The sequence below is a fragment of the Neovison vison genome, chromosome 14, assembly GCF_020171115.1.
Source record: "Neovison vison isolate M4711 chromosome 14, ASM_NN_V1, whole genome shotgun sequence".
Lineage (NCBI taxonomy): Eukaryota > Metazoa > Chordata > Mammalia > Carnivora > Mustelidae > Neogale > Neogale vison.
Window position 1 is genome coordinate 679,452 of NC_058104.1, and position 14,420 is coordinate 693,871.

At 52.3% G+C, this 14,420-nt stretch overlaps 1 protein-coding gene across 1 annotated transcript in view; it reads right to left on the minus strand.

The window, feature by feature from the left end:
* Positions 1-14,420, minus strand: part of GNPTG (N-acetylglucosamine-1-phosphate transferase subunit gamma) — a 28,585-nt gene that overhangs the window by 12,910 nt on the left and 1,255 nt on the right. The window lies entirely within an intron of this gene.

Genomic DNA, 14,420 nt, shown 5'->3' on the forward strand with positions numbered 1-14,420 from the left:
TTCTGGCCGCGGGACCTCCACTGGGAGCCGGCGAAACCAGTACCCAACTGAATTAAAACCCAACCGGACCATTTCCTAGGAAGTTGGCTGTAGGAACTATGTGTACTGGAATGTCGCTTAGACCATGGTGGACTTCAGTCTTTACTGTTTCTTCTCAGTGTCCTCTACTAAGAACTTAAAGCTACAAAATTGGGTAATTTCCCCTTGCCAAACTTTTCTAGTATCTTCCATGGGTTAAAATGGCAAGACAGAGGTGCCTGGGGAGCTCAGTGGGTTGAGACTCTGCCTTCCACTCAGATCATGCTCTCAGGGTCCTGGGATCAAGCCCTCTGCTCAGCAGGGAGCCTGCTTCCTCCTCTCTCTGCCTGCCTGCTTATGATCTCTGTCTCTGTCAAATAAAAAAATAAAATCTTTTTTTAAAAAATGGCAAAACAGGGATGCCTGGGTGGCTCAGTTGGTTAAGCAGCTGCCTTCGGCTCAGGTCATGATCCCAGTGTCCTGGGATCAAGTCCCGCATCGGGCTCCTTGCTTGGCAGGGAGCCTGCTTCTCCCTCTGCCCCTGCCTGCCATTCTGTCTGCCTGTGCTTGCTCTCTCTCCCTCTCTCTGATAAAAAAAAAAAAAAAAAATTAAAAAAAAAAATGGCAAGACAGCATGCAACCTGCAGGAGAGATGATGGCACGGTGCGGCATGGTGTTTCAGTCCATTCACCAGGCACCCATCGGCAGCCCAGGATGAGATGGGGGAGGGGAAGGGCGCCGGCACCCCTCCGGGGCCATCTACGGCAGGAACACCTTCCTGGAAGGCAGGCTCGTGCTCAGGAGCGATGTCTTGCGTGAGGGACGCCTCTGGTCGCTTTTGACACCTGGAACCTCGGACGCATCCTGCATGGCACGCCGCCCGGAGTCCCCCCCAACCCGACTGTGATAACGGACCTGGGAGTCGGGGGGTTGTGATAATGGACCTTCTCACTTTTCTAGGAACATGGGATTCTCTAATTCTGCTCCCACGGATTCTCCTTTGGGGCGCCTTCTGACCCACTGGAAACAATCTGGATTGCAAGATTTGAGGGAAAAAAGAATGGTGGTCTTCTGTAACCCTGAACGGCCTCAGTACTCCCCAGGAGACGAGGAGAAGTGGCCCCTACGTGGGACATTAAGTTTCACTCAATCTGTCAGACCTCTTTTGCGAGGAAAAGGGTAACTGGACTGAAGTCCCATACGTCCAAGCCTTTATGGCCCTAGATCGAGGTCCAGGCCTGCGGGCCTCTTGTACAGCAGGTCACCCTCAGCCCGGCTAACAGAAACCCCCAGCCACGGACAGTCTGGATGGTGACTGTCTAAACAGGCCGATTCCGCTCGACAAAGCCGGGATGCTGGAGGAATGGCCGGCCCGCCCGAAGAGAGAGGTCGCTGGCGCTGCTGCTCTCCTTCCTCCTTCCGAACCCCAAGACCCCTCTGCCCCCAGCCCCGCTGGAGAGACCAGGAGCGGGACTCCCGGCCTCCAGGAGCTCCAGCTGGTGGTCGGGTGCGTCCTCCTAGGGAAGGTGCTCGTGGAGAAGTGGCACAATGAGGGGCCACATCCCCTCCTCCACGGCAGACCTGGCTCAGGACGACATTCTACAATCCTCCTCACTCTACTGAAGGCTTCGAGAAATACCTATTACGTTCGGGGGCACCTGGAAGGATGTATTTATCACTTTAACTCGCCATCGCTCCCCTGAGAAGAAACGAGTCTGGGAGGCAGCGCAGGGGTGGGCTGACGAGTGGCCGTGAGAGATCGGGGTCGCTGCCGGCCGGGGCGCCGCTGGCCCTCGTGCTGGACCACACGAACTGTTGGGAGGAGAGTCTGGGCAGAGAAAAACGAGACCTCATGATCGCTTAACAGAAGGAACGGAAAAGGGTTTCCTAACTCTGTGAACTTGGATCACGCTCAGGTGGTCCCATGAGGAGCTGCTGGGAACTCCCGCTCTGCTTCAGGGACGACGGGCCGCTCCGGCCGCAGACACACCCGCTCGCACCCCGGCCCGCCTGAGACATGACTGGACTAAACACGCGTTTTACAGGCCAGTCGGCACCTGACATCTGTCGAAAACTAACTAAAACGGCTTTAGGCCCTCAAACTCCCATCCAGCGCCTACTAGAGGCAGCGACCGAAATCTTTAGTAACAGAGACACGGCCTTAAGGCAAGAAAAGCACCGCAGGGCTGAACCGCAGGGTAAGGTACAGGAACCAACAACGGCGGCCGCCCCTGCGGGCAGCACCAGACTCACCAGGGGCAAAAGAAAAGTCCGGTATCAAAGAACTAGTGAGTCCCCTGCTATACGCGTGGCCAGACGGGGCATGGGAGCAAAGACGGTGTGACCACACGCCCTCCACCAGGGCCATGCGCAGTCTGTAAAGAAACAGGATACTGGAAGAGAGACCGTCCTTCTCTCCAGAGAGAGGGAGACAGGACTCACTTCCCCGCCCGAGATCCGGAGCTGGAGAAGCTGGCAGGATGGGGCCCTGCGGCTGGTCCAGCTCCCTCTGCCATCAAGACGACCGAGCCCCGGGTCACACTGGACGTGGGAGGTGAGTTGACTAGTTTTCTTACAGATGCAGGAGCCACGGGCTCTGGCCCTCCTCAGCACTCTGGCCCCACCCGTCCTTCTAACCTTACAGTTGCTGGCACAGAAGGAGAAACTGAGACATGCCGCCAGACAGTGCCTGGAACCTGCAGGCACAAGAACCGGCTGGTGGCTCAGGTTTTCCGGTCCTTCCGTCGGGTCCCACCCATCACGGGACGAGACTTCATGGATAAACCGGGGGCCGTTGCACTCTTCCTACAGAGGACAACAGCTTGTTTCTCTAATGTCTAGAGAGCTCAGGCCATACCCTACTACCCCTACTTCCAGTGTCTGGAAGGAAGGAAGCCCACAGGTCTGGGACTGGGATACCCCAGGACGGGCTCTCACAGCCCAGCCCGTCAAGGCGGTCCTCAAGGACCCAACCCGCACGCGGCATAAAACCAAAACCCCTCAAACCCGAGGCCCGAAGCCGAAGTTGGCTTACAACTGCTTACTGGTAAGTTTCTCAGACTTGGCATTTTAAAGCCTTGTCAGTCTCCTTAGAACACCCCAGTTTCACCGGTAAAAAAAGCCAAATGGGGACTACTGGATGGTCCAAGACCTGAGAGCTGTGAATGCGGCAGTAGCGCCTGTCCATGCCGGTATGCCGTGTCCCTGGTGGCGCCGACGGGGTTACGGGATGTAACTAAGAAGACGCCTGGTTTTGCATCCCACTAAGGGAGGAGACGCAGCCGCTGTCTGCCTTTGCGTGGACCTCACCTTCAAGGCCACAGGCTGCTCAATTAACCTGGACGGCCTTGCCACAGGGATGCAGAAACAGTCCTCACCTACTCGGAGCCGCACTCAGCAAAGATCTCGGTGAGATGCCCTCGTCTGAAGGGACAGTGATTCAACATGCCCACGGCACTCTGACCTGCGGTCCCACAGAGGAGACCACTGATAAAGATTCTATAACCTTACTTAGTTTCTTGGCGGAAAGAGGGTATCGTGCATCCCCTATAAAGGCACAAATATCTCTACAAAAGGTGCGCTATTCAGGGCATGAACTAACACACCAGGTCACCCTGTTCTAGCCACTGACGGAAAAAGGGCCATGCCGGAACTTGAGCCTCCGACTGTGGAAGAACCACCCATGCTTTTCTAGGCACGGCAGGTTCCGCCGCGTGTGCATCCAGGCTTGGACTCTTAGCCAAACCCCTGCATGACCCGCTCACGGCCCAGATGAGGAATCCTTGCTCCGGACTGAAGCTCAGCACGCGGCCGTTCAAACGTTACAAGCCCAACTCCCGTCAGCTCCAGCTCTGGCGTTCCCGAGTTGGGGAAAACCTTTCACTCTGTATGTAGAAAAGCAGAGCCGAGCCCTGGGAGCTCTCATGCAAAAAGGCAATGAAGCAAGGCCAGCAGGTGGTTTTTCAGAGTCACGTGACAGTGGAGCCAAGGGTGGCCGGATTGTCTTTGCGCGGTGGCTGCCACAGCCCTCCTGGCAGGAGAGGCCTCAAAGCTCAGAGCGGGACAGTCCCTGACAGTGATGACTTCGCAACAGGTCCGGAGTGTCTTAGAGACCGAGGGCCACCAACGGGTGGCGGAAGGCCGCCTTCCTAAACACCAGGCTATGCTTTCGGATACACCTGAAGGAACACTCACAACTTGTGAGCTTTAAACCCAGCTTCTCCAATGCCAGCACCTGACCGTCGTACTTGTACGGAACACAGCTGCTCAGAGGTCACTGGTTTTGTCCATGCTAGCGGGCCAGAGTGAAAAGAATTCCCCACTGAAAGTGCAGATGGTGACTGGCCTACTGGCGGCAGCAGCTTCGCGGATGAGGGAGAAAGAGAGGCTTCGTATGCCACAGTTTGTCTGTGGCACTTTTTAATAAATACACTTTTTAATAAATACTTTTTATAATAAATACTTTTTAATAAATAACACTTTTTAATACTTTTTAATAAATACTTCTACACAGGGGCGCCAGGGCAGCTCAGTGGGTTGAGCCTCTGCCTTCAGCTCAGGTCATGGTCCCAGGGTCCTGGGATCAAGCCCCGCATCGGGCTCTCTGCTCAGCGGGGAGCCTGCTTCCTCCTCTCTCTCTGTCAAATGGATAAATGGAATCTTTAAAAAAAAAAAAAAAAAAACTTTTGCCAAAAAGGCTGAAATAATAGCGCTCACCCGTGCTCCTCAACTGGTTAAAGGTTTAAAAATCAACACTTACAGACTCCAAACATGCCCTCCCAGCATGACATGCCCGTGGAGCTATCGGGAAGGAAAGGGGATCACTATCAAGCTGTGACTCCCCAGTCAAATACAGGCCCGAAATCATGACCCTTTTTTTTTTTTTAAAGATTTTATTTATTTATTTGACAGAGATCACAAGTAGGCAGAGAAAGGGGGAAGCAGGCTCCCCGCTGAGCAGAGAGCCCGATGCGGGGCTCAATCCCAGGACCCTGGGATCAAGACCTGAGCCGAAGGCAGAGGCTTTAACCCACTGAGCCACCCAGGCGCCCCAATCATGACCCTTCTTAAGGCTGTACCCCTGCCCAAGGACTGAGCCATGATTCACCTCAGAGGACATCGAAAGGATATGATCTTAGAATCTTAAGGCAACAACTTAGCAGACCGTGCAGTCAAATAGGCAGCAAAGGATAAAGAGATGTTCAGCCTTCTGCTAGCATGAACTCCGACAGCATCCGTAACTCCAGTCTACCCAGACCAAGAGACTCACGCAGCTCAGGAGCGAGGATGTATTAGAAACACACAGGACGGGCTTGTTAACGATGAGGGAAAATCTCTATACCCAAAAATAGTCAATGGAAGGTAATCCAGGGCCCACACCAGGCTACTACTCACTTGGGCAAAGATGCTTTAAAACATTTAATTAAAAATCTATTTGGGGGCACCTCGGTGGCTCAGTGGGTTAAAGCCTCTGCCTTTGGCTCGGGTCATGATCTCAGGGTCCTGGGATCCAGCCCCACATCGGGCTCTCTGCTCAGCGGGGAGCCTGCTTCCCCACCACCACCACCTGCCCCTCTGCCTACTTGTGATCTCTGTCGAATAAATAAAATCTTTAAAAATAAATAAATAAATAAAAATACATTTGATGGAGTAAACCTAAAAGCCGTGAAAAAACACGTCTGCCGGGACGCCTGGGTGGCTCAGTGGGTTAAGCCGCTGCCTTCGCTCAGGTCATGATCTCAGGGTCCTGGGATCGAGTCCCGCGTCGGGCTCTCTGCTCAGCGGGGAGCCTGCTTCCTCCTCTCTCTCTCTCTCTCTCTCTGCCTGCCTCTCTGCCTACTTGTCATCTCTCTCTGTCAAATAAAAAAAAAAAAAAAAAACACGTCTGCCGATCCTGTGTTGTCTGGGCCCAGGTAAATCCGGGAGGCGCAGCTCGACCTCCTGCTCTCTTAAAACCAGCCCAAAGGCGTGGATCCTCTCCAGGAGAGGACTGGCAACCTGATTTCACACAAAGGTCATCTTGCAAAAGCTCCAGGTTTCTATTAGTGTTGCTGATACCTTCACTGGATGGTCGAGGCCTTTCCCGGGGACACTGAAGAGCCGTAGAGGTAACTAAGATGCTATTGTGGGACATTATTCCTAGATTCGGCCTTCCCTGATCTCTCCGGAGTGACAATCGTCCTTTTTTTACTGCTCAAATAACTCAACAAACAGCACAAACATTAAAAATTAAATAATTCCCACATTCAGGCTGCATCCACGATCCTCCGGGAAGTAGAAAAGGCTGATCAAACTCTAAAACGCCACCTTGCTAAACTCAGTCTAGAACCCAGGAAAATCGGGTCACTCTCTTGCCATCAGGACCTCTCAGGGTAAGCACTGCTTTCTTTTTTCTTTTTTTTTAAAGATTTTATTTATTTATTTGTCAGAGACAGAGGGAGAGAGAGCGAGTGAGCAGAGGCAGACAGAGGCAGAGGGAGAAGCAGGCTCCCTGCCGAGCAAGGAGCCCGATGTGGAACTCGATCCCAGAACCCTGGGATCATGACCTGAGCCGAAGGCAGCGGCTTAACCCACTGAGCCACTCAGGCGTCCCAGGGTAAGGACTGCTTTGAAACCACCTCGGGGACTCAGCCCTTTCTCAGCCATTTCTTTCTGCAGATCTGTTATTACATGAAGATTCTAATGCTTTACTGAATTACTCACTGGAAGCTGGCTTACTTCATGAGTTACTCCACGTATCTACTAATCATTTACTCCCCAAACCTGACTTAACTACAACTGAAACCCCACCCCGTGCGAGTCCCAGAGGCATGTCTTATTGAGAAAACTGGAAGTTGGCAAGAACAGCAAACCTACATCCAAAACGGAAAGGTCCTACTGGGTATCCATGTACTCCCACTGCGGTAAAGCAGGAAGGCTATGCTCCACGGGCTCGGGTACCTAGAATAAAGGCTGCACCTCTGGCACGGGAGCCCGGTGAGCAGACCGCGGGCTTTCTTTCTCCTGCGAACCCGTACAAGAGTGCTCTTCAATGAAAATGAAGGCGTGTTTCTTCTCTTTATGTTCCTCCCGCCTGTCCTGACTGACAGCTCCTTTCTACAGAGGGCACAGCACTACGCTGAGCTGTGAAATGAAATGAGGCACTGGGCATGGGGAATGCCCATGCCATGGCCAGTACGTCGGGGCTACCCTGGTGGGTTTCCCCTTCGCAGCGCACAGACCGGCACCCTCTACGTGACTGTGTTTCAGAAACAATATGAGGGGACAGTGCATGTCGGAATAAAGCTGTCAGTAATCAACAAGTTCCTTCCTGGCCCACAGCTGGTAAGACACCAGGACGTAATCAAACCTTCTCATATCAAACTATTCAAGTCCTAACTGACCTCACAAACCCACCAATTAACCCCCACCAACCAGGGCCGCAGCTAGAAACCCCTACCGGTCGCGGTCCCGAGCAGGGCGTGCATCAAACCTGGGGTACTTACTGGTGGCTCGCAGCCGCTACGGGACAGCTCAGTCACAAGGCAGTTTTATGCTGGGAGCCAAGACATCCTACACATGATACTTGTACAAGTAACACACGATGCCTGGGATGGCCAGCATCAGAAGCGTGTCCCCACGTAACAGCGCTCCCGGCCACCAACTGGTTTGCCACTGACCAGGTAAGGAGACCCAGCGTCACATGGCCAGTGCCAAACGGAACCCACTGGATACGTGAACTACCTGGGGCCCCGGCTTCCAGCAAGGTGGGCACAGGCCGCTGCGCCTTAGGGTTTGCCCGAAGTCACGGACGCATTACCAAAACCCCCACTACCGCGGCGAATCTCCCCAATTTAAAGCCAAGAGGGACATGATGTTTCTAAATGGTATCATCACTTCCCATCCGTTTCTGCTCCCTCCGCAGGCCAGAGGTGGTATCCAGCAGGGAGATGTCCTTCGTAACTACCCCGTGAAGGTGCTCAGTGGGTCACTGAACGCCATCTCCCTTCCTGGTATCGAAGAGACACAGGTGCGGCAGTCCTGCAGGACAGGACCTCTCGTGTCCAAACGGCCGCGCAGGGCGGCGCAGGCGCCATCGTCAGGGCGGGATGCTGTGCATACCCCCCAGATCACCAAGAATGGCACAGGACTCACGAGAGACACGAACGCCCAGACAGGGGCTCTACAGGAGCCTTCTCTCTCTCTTAGGCATCGGTTAAGTTCTGGTTTGAAGGAGGACTACGGTCAGCAATTAACCATCTCCTCTGCGGACTTCTCGTTCTTACAGCCTTGCTAATCCTAATGTCACCTTCTTCAGTGTTTCTCCACTTGGGCCGAGACTCCGCGGCGGCAACGATGTCTGTCCCGATGACAGACGATCCTGAACCACACACAGACACCTCTTCGCTGGCAGCGCAGGACTCAGCTGCCTCCGTCTTTCGTAGCTCGCCCGCGCACTCCTCAACTGAGCGGTGCTGACCGCGGGCAGGGACAGCTCTACACCTCTCTTCAGCAGGAAAAAGTTACGGAAAATGAGATCTTCTGCCCTCAACAACCTCAAAGAGTTAAGGGTCAAAACTGTTCAGAGGGGAATGATGTGGGGAACAAGGCAGAAGAAAGATTGCTGAATTCCCTAACCCACTGACAGGCCCTAGAAGCAGGCAGCATGGCATCCTCTAGGGATTCAACTGCCTCCCCCTTAAGGCTCTGCTAAGGGCAAAGGGCAGTCCTCACCTGACCGACCCCCAACCAGGATCCTGAAGTCTGCTTTACCAACTCCTTATGAAACGATCTCTGAACTGCCCAGGACAGTGCTGACAGACGTTTCTGACCATATGGCCCACTGATACACAGCTAAGGGGTCTCACAACACAGGTTTTATTTCTGTTAATGAATAATCTTTTTCCCAACAACAGCCAGCCCCTCAAGGCCCTGGAAACCTTGCTGCCAAAACTCCTTAGAGACTTAGGCCATCCCTGACCCCCTCCCAACTTGCAAGCATATAAGGGACCACCCCTCACAGCCCGAGGGCAAGCAGCTCTTCCTGCCCTCGGGTCCTGTCCCCAAGCTTCAATAAACCACCATTTTGCACCAAAGATGTCTCACGAATTCTTTCTTGGTTGTTGGCTCCAGACCTCACCCACCGAACCTCACCTATGTTCTAAGACTTCATCACTTGGAGAGAACCTACATGTCGGTCAAGAGAGGAATGAATAGAGAAGATGTGGTATATACATACAACGGAACACTACGCAGCCATCACAAGAAATGCAATCTTGCCATTTGCAACAAGGTGGATGGAACTAGAGGGGATTATGCTGAGTGAAGTAAGTCCGTCAGAGAAAGACAACTATCATAGGATCTCCCTGATATGAGGAATTTGAGAGCCAGGGTGGGGTGTGGGGGCAGGCAGGGAGGGGAAAAAATGAAACAAGATACGACCAGGGAGGGAAACAAACCATAAGAGACTCTTAATCTCAGGAAACAAACTGAGGGCTGCCAGGGGGCTGGGGGTAGGGACGGGGTGGCTGGGTGATGGACGTGGGGGAGGATACGTGCTATGGTGAGTGCTGGGAGATGTGCCTGATGATTCACAGACCTGCACCCTGGGAGGAAATAATACATCATATGTTAATTTAAAAAATTAAAACAAAAAAAAACCAAAAAAATGAAAACAAAAAACACACAAAGGAGCACAGCTGTGCCCATGTCAAGAACTCACTCCAGAAACACGAGCTGTGCGAGCGCCCAGGCACTGTGACCCGCGCCTGAGTGAAAAGGAAAACTCCGGCGGGTCCAGCCGCATATGGCGCGGATGCTGAAGGCAGAAGAGAATTTTAAAGCAGCTACTACAGGTGCTCAAGGGAGGAACGGGAAACAGGAACCGAGAGTCGCAGCAGTCACGCAGAAAACAGAAAAGACTGACATTCTGGAAATGAAAAGCAGGTCAAAAACAGCAATTTAAATGCATCAGTATATAAAACATGTACTCGTCACGGCTGAGGGGGGCTCACGGCAAGGATACAGGTCGGCTCCGCATTCAGGGACTCACGCTTGCTGCTGGATAAACGGCTCAAGACACCAAACTCCCAATTGCCTCAACGGGTGCAGAAGAGCCTCTGCCAAAATCCGCCCCCACTGCGCGCCGCAGAGCGTGGGCGGGCAGGCCCAGCCAGGAACCTCGTTCATCTCCCACGGCAACAGCGGACACCCCGACCGACAGAGGGGCGCCGGGCAAGGAGCGTGGAGGGACTGATGCGGCTCGGAGGCACCGGTCAGGCCTGAGCGAGAGGCGGGAAAGACTAAGGACGGGAAAGAGAAAAACAAAAGGGCCTTTCCTCCAGCCAACAGGAATCCAGACTCTTAAGCTCCACAGGAACGCAGTGAACAAAATTCAGAATGTGGGAAACAAATGGCCCAATTTCTTCAATAAAGAAGTTGTGAGGTGGGGCGCCTGGGTGGCTCAGTGGATTAAGCCGCTGCCTTCGGCTCAGGTCATGATCTCAGGGTCCTGGGATCGAGTCCCGCATCGGGCTCTCTGCTCAGCAGGAAGCCTGCTTCCTCCTCTCTCTCTCTCTGCCTGCCTCTCTGCCTACTTGTGATCTCTCTCTGTCAAATAAATAAATAAAATCTTTAAAAAAAAAAAAAAAAAAAGAAGTTGTGAGGAAACAGGGGGCGGAGCTCTAGATCCAGACGCGCAGCCCAGCAGGCCACGACACAGAGAACACGGACTCGCACAAACCAGCTCCTGAACACGGGAGACCATCAGACACCCGAAGCACAGATGGATTTTTACCGAAAGAATCAGTGCTCATCTTTTCCTAAGTGTGACAAAAATAATGTGGCTATGCCCTTAGGACGTCCACATGGAAAGATTTATAGACGATCTGAGCTATGAGATCAGCCTCAGCAGGACGGCCTCGGCGGGACCGGCGTTCTCCAAGGCCTTCCTGCCGCTCTCCCACACGCTCCCACCAGGCCCTATCACAAAACTGTTCAACTCAAACAAAACTCAGGCGCCTGGGGGGCGTCATCTGCTGAGTGTCTAACTCTTGATTTCGGCTCAGGTCACGATCTCAGGGTTGTGAGATGGAGCCCCATGTGGGGCTCTGCGCTCAGTGAGGGGTTTGCTCCGGATTCTCTCCCTCTGCCCCTCTTAGCTCCCCCCCAACCCTGCTCGTGAGCTCTTTCTCTAAAATAAATACATCTTAAAAACAAACAAAAAACCACCTTAAAAACAAACAGTTTTAGGGGTGCCTGGCTGGCTCAGTGGGTTAAAGCCTCTACCTTAAGCTCAGGTCATGATCTCAGGGTCCTGGGATCCGGTCCCACCTCGGGCTCTCTGCTCAGCAGGGAGCCTGCTTCCTCCTCTCTGCCTGCCTCTGCCTACGTGTGATCTCTGTCTGTCAAATAAATAAATAAAATCTTAAAAAATAAAAACGGTTTTAAAGTTCAGCGAAAATCCTTGGTGGAAAAAATGCACATCAGGCACTACCAGTGAGCACAGGCAGAAACATTTCCCCAAGTGCTCATCAAAGTGATTAGTAGATGCAGATGTGGTCAGCCTTGTAGCCCAGAGCTCTGAGGTCCATCTCTGGTTGGATACACCCTAAAACGAACTGCATCAAAACTCCAACACCACCCTCTTGTTTCATGGTTACTGGTACTACTATTATTATAAACCCAAAGCTATTTGATATAATTAAGGGAGTAAGTCGGTAGACGTACTTATGTAATTAAGGATCCCAGCTTTTCAATGTTAGAAAAAGATGGGGGAAAAAACCCCAGCCCTGCAGTACTACATTTCAGTTGGAAACTTAAAGTCACATGGGTCTTCCTTCATACACACACACACGCATGCGTATCCTTTTTCAAATAACGAGACAAGAAGCTGCAAAACTCCAGGTCCACAGTCCATGTACCATCACGCAGCCTCTCCCACCGCCTACCCAGCTCTGCTTCATCACCTCGACTACGACACGGACATACACGCATGACACAATCAACTACGCGCCATACTCAGGCTCCAGTTTTATATGCACCAATAAGTAAGAGCACTGAAACACCAGCACGAGGACTCCCGGAAACACGAGGTCAGAAAGCAACCAGACACGGGCATCTGTGTGCTGGGGCGCCATGTAGCTGCAGGCCACGCACAGAGACCCGTCCACAATGACAGACACCAGAAAGGGAGGAGGAGGATCTGGAAAGGAACACGGTCATTTTCTGGGTGACAGACCTGTTCTCCACCTTGTTTTGGGTAGCCAGGACATGGACGTGAGCAACTGTCACACGTAAGCCCCATAAAAATGGTTTCAGTCTGAGCCAATAATGATCTTCAAAAATAAAAGAAAAAGGAAGGGAGAGGAAGGGTCTTCCCTGTCAGACAGTCAGCTAGGAGATGCAGAAGGCACGAGAGCGGCAGAAAGCGGACACGCACTCTCCTCCTCCCATGGGGTACAGCGTGAGACTCCTGGGCACAGAGGTCGCTCCAAGCCCAGGGACAGCTTGAAGCCCACACACCAAGAGCACAGGCAGAAGTCTGTGTCAACCCTGGAGAGACCCTGTCCACGCTGTGCCACAGCCAAACCCTGACCTCCCACATGAGGCCACACGTGTCTTACTAGGAAGGATCCGTGTCCAGACTGCTGGACTTGACCACCTGACTTCAGTTAAGCTCGCTCCCCAGCTATCTTCCCACTCATGGAGCACACGCCAAAGGAAGGAGGACAAGGCAAATGACCTAAACCAGACCAATCCAGGAGGCTCATTCTCTAAGACAACTGACCCAGACTCCTCCAAACCCAAGATCATGAAAGTCTTTTTTATTTTTATTGTTTTAAAACATTTTTGTTTATTTGACAGAAAAAGATCACAAGTAGGCAGACAGGCAGGCAGAAAGAGAGAGGGAAGCAGGCTCCCCGCTGAGCAGAGAGCCCAATGAGGGGCTCGATCCCAGGACCCTGAGATCATGACCTGACCAGAAGCCAGAGGCCCAACCCACTGAGCCACCCAGGCACCCATGAAGGCCTTTTTTAAACGGAGGTACAGGGTAGAGGGACCTGTTCCAGATTTAAAATTAGACACCTGGGGCGCCTGGGTGGCTCAGTGGGTTAAGCCTCTGCGTTCAGCTCAGGTCATGGTCTCAGGGTCCTGGGATCGAGCCCCACATTGGGCTCTCTGCTCAGCGGGGAGCCTGCTTCCCCCTTTCTCTCTCTCTGCCTGCCTCTCTGCCTACTTGTGATCTCTCTATCAAATAAATAAATAAAATAAAATAAACAAAACTCAATTATTTGGGACGCCTCGGTGGCTCAGTGGGTTAAGCCGCTGCCTTCGGCTCAGGTCAGGATCTCAGGATCCTGGGATCGAGTCCCGCATTGGGCTCTCTGCTCAGCAGGGAGCTTGCTTCCCTATCTCTCTCTCTCTCTCTCTCTCTCTGCCTGCCTCTCCGTCTACTTGTGATCTCTGTCAAATAAATAAATAAAATCTTAAAAAAAAAAACCTCAATTATTTAGTATATGTTCTGCCGAAGCGAGCACAAAAACTCAATTATTTAAAACAAACAAACAAGACACCTGACTAACCAAAAACACGTGTGAGCCTTGAATAATCCTGGGATGGGGGTCAGCTGTGGAGGGCACTGAGGCAACCAGGGGACGTGGACTGCTTACATTACACACTGGCTAATTTGGGGGACTGGGGGACCCATACTGGAATTATTTAGGGACAAAATGTCATAACGTCTATAACCTGGTTTCAAACTCGCTTTTCTCAAAATGGTAACGGAAAGGAAGACCAGGTGAGTGTGAAACGTTCACGGAGGCCCAGAGCACGCTGGTGTTCACGGTCCCGTTTCTCCATTTCTCTTTTTGATACTTTTAGTAATAAAAAGCAGGGATAGGGCGCCTGGGTGGCTCAGTGGGTTAAGCCGCTGCCTTCAGCTCAGGTCACGATCTCAGGGTCCTGGAATCAAGTCCCACATCAGGCTCTCTGCTCAGCAGGGAGCCTGCTTCCCTTCCTCTCTCTCTGCCTGCCTCTCTGCCTACTTGTGATCTCTCTCTCTGTCAAATAACTAAATAAAAATCTTAAAAAAAAAAAGGCAGGAATAGACTTGTCACATCTGTTCCCTCTTACTTCATCCCACACACCCCCAACCCTGCTGACTTGGGCCCCCCCTTTTGCTGTACCCCTCTTCCCAAGTACCCCCATCCCTGCCTCACGTCCTTTCCTCTTTCAGCTTCGGACCAAAATGTCCTCTCTCAGCTTTTTCCTGACTTCCCTAATTAAAATGTCAATTCCAAGGGGCGCCCGGCGGCTCAGTCCCTAGAGCACATGCCTCTTGATCTTGGGGTCATGAGTTTGAGCCCCACAACGTGTACACTTTAAGAATAGTTAAAAATAAAATAAAATGGCAATCACCAAAA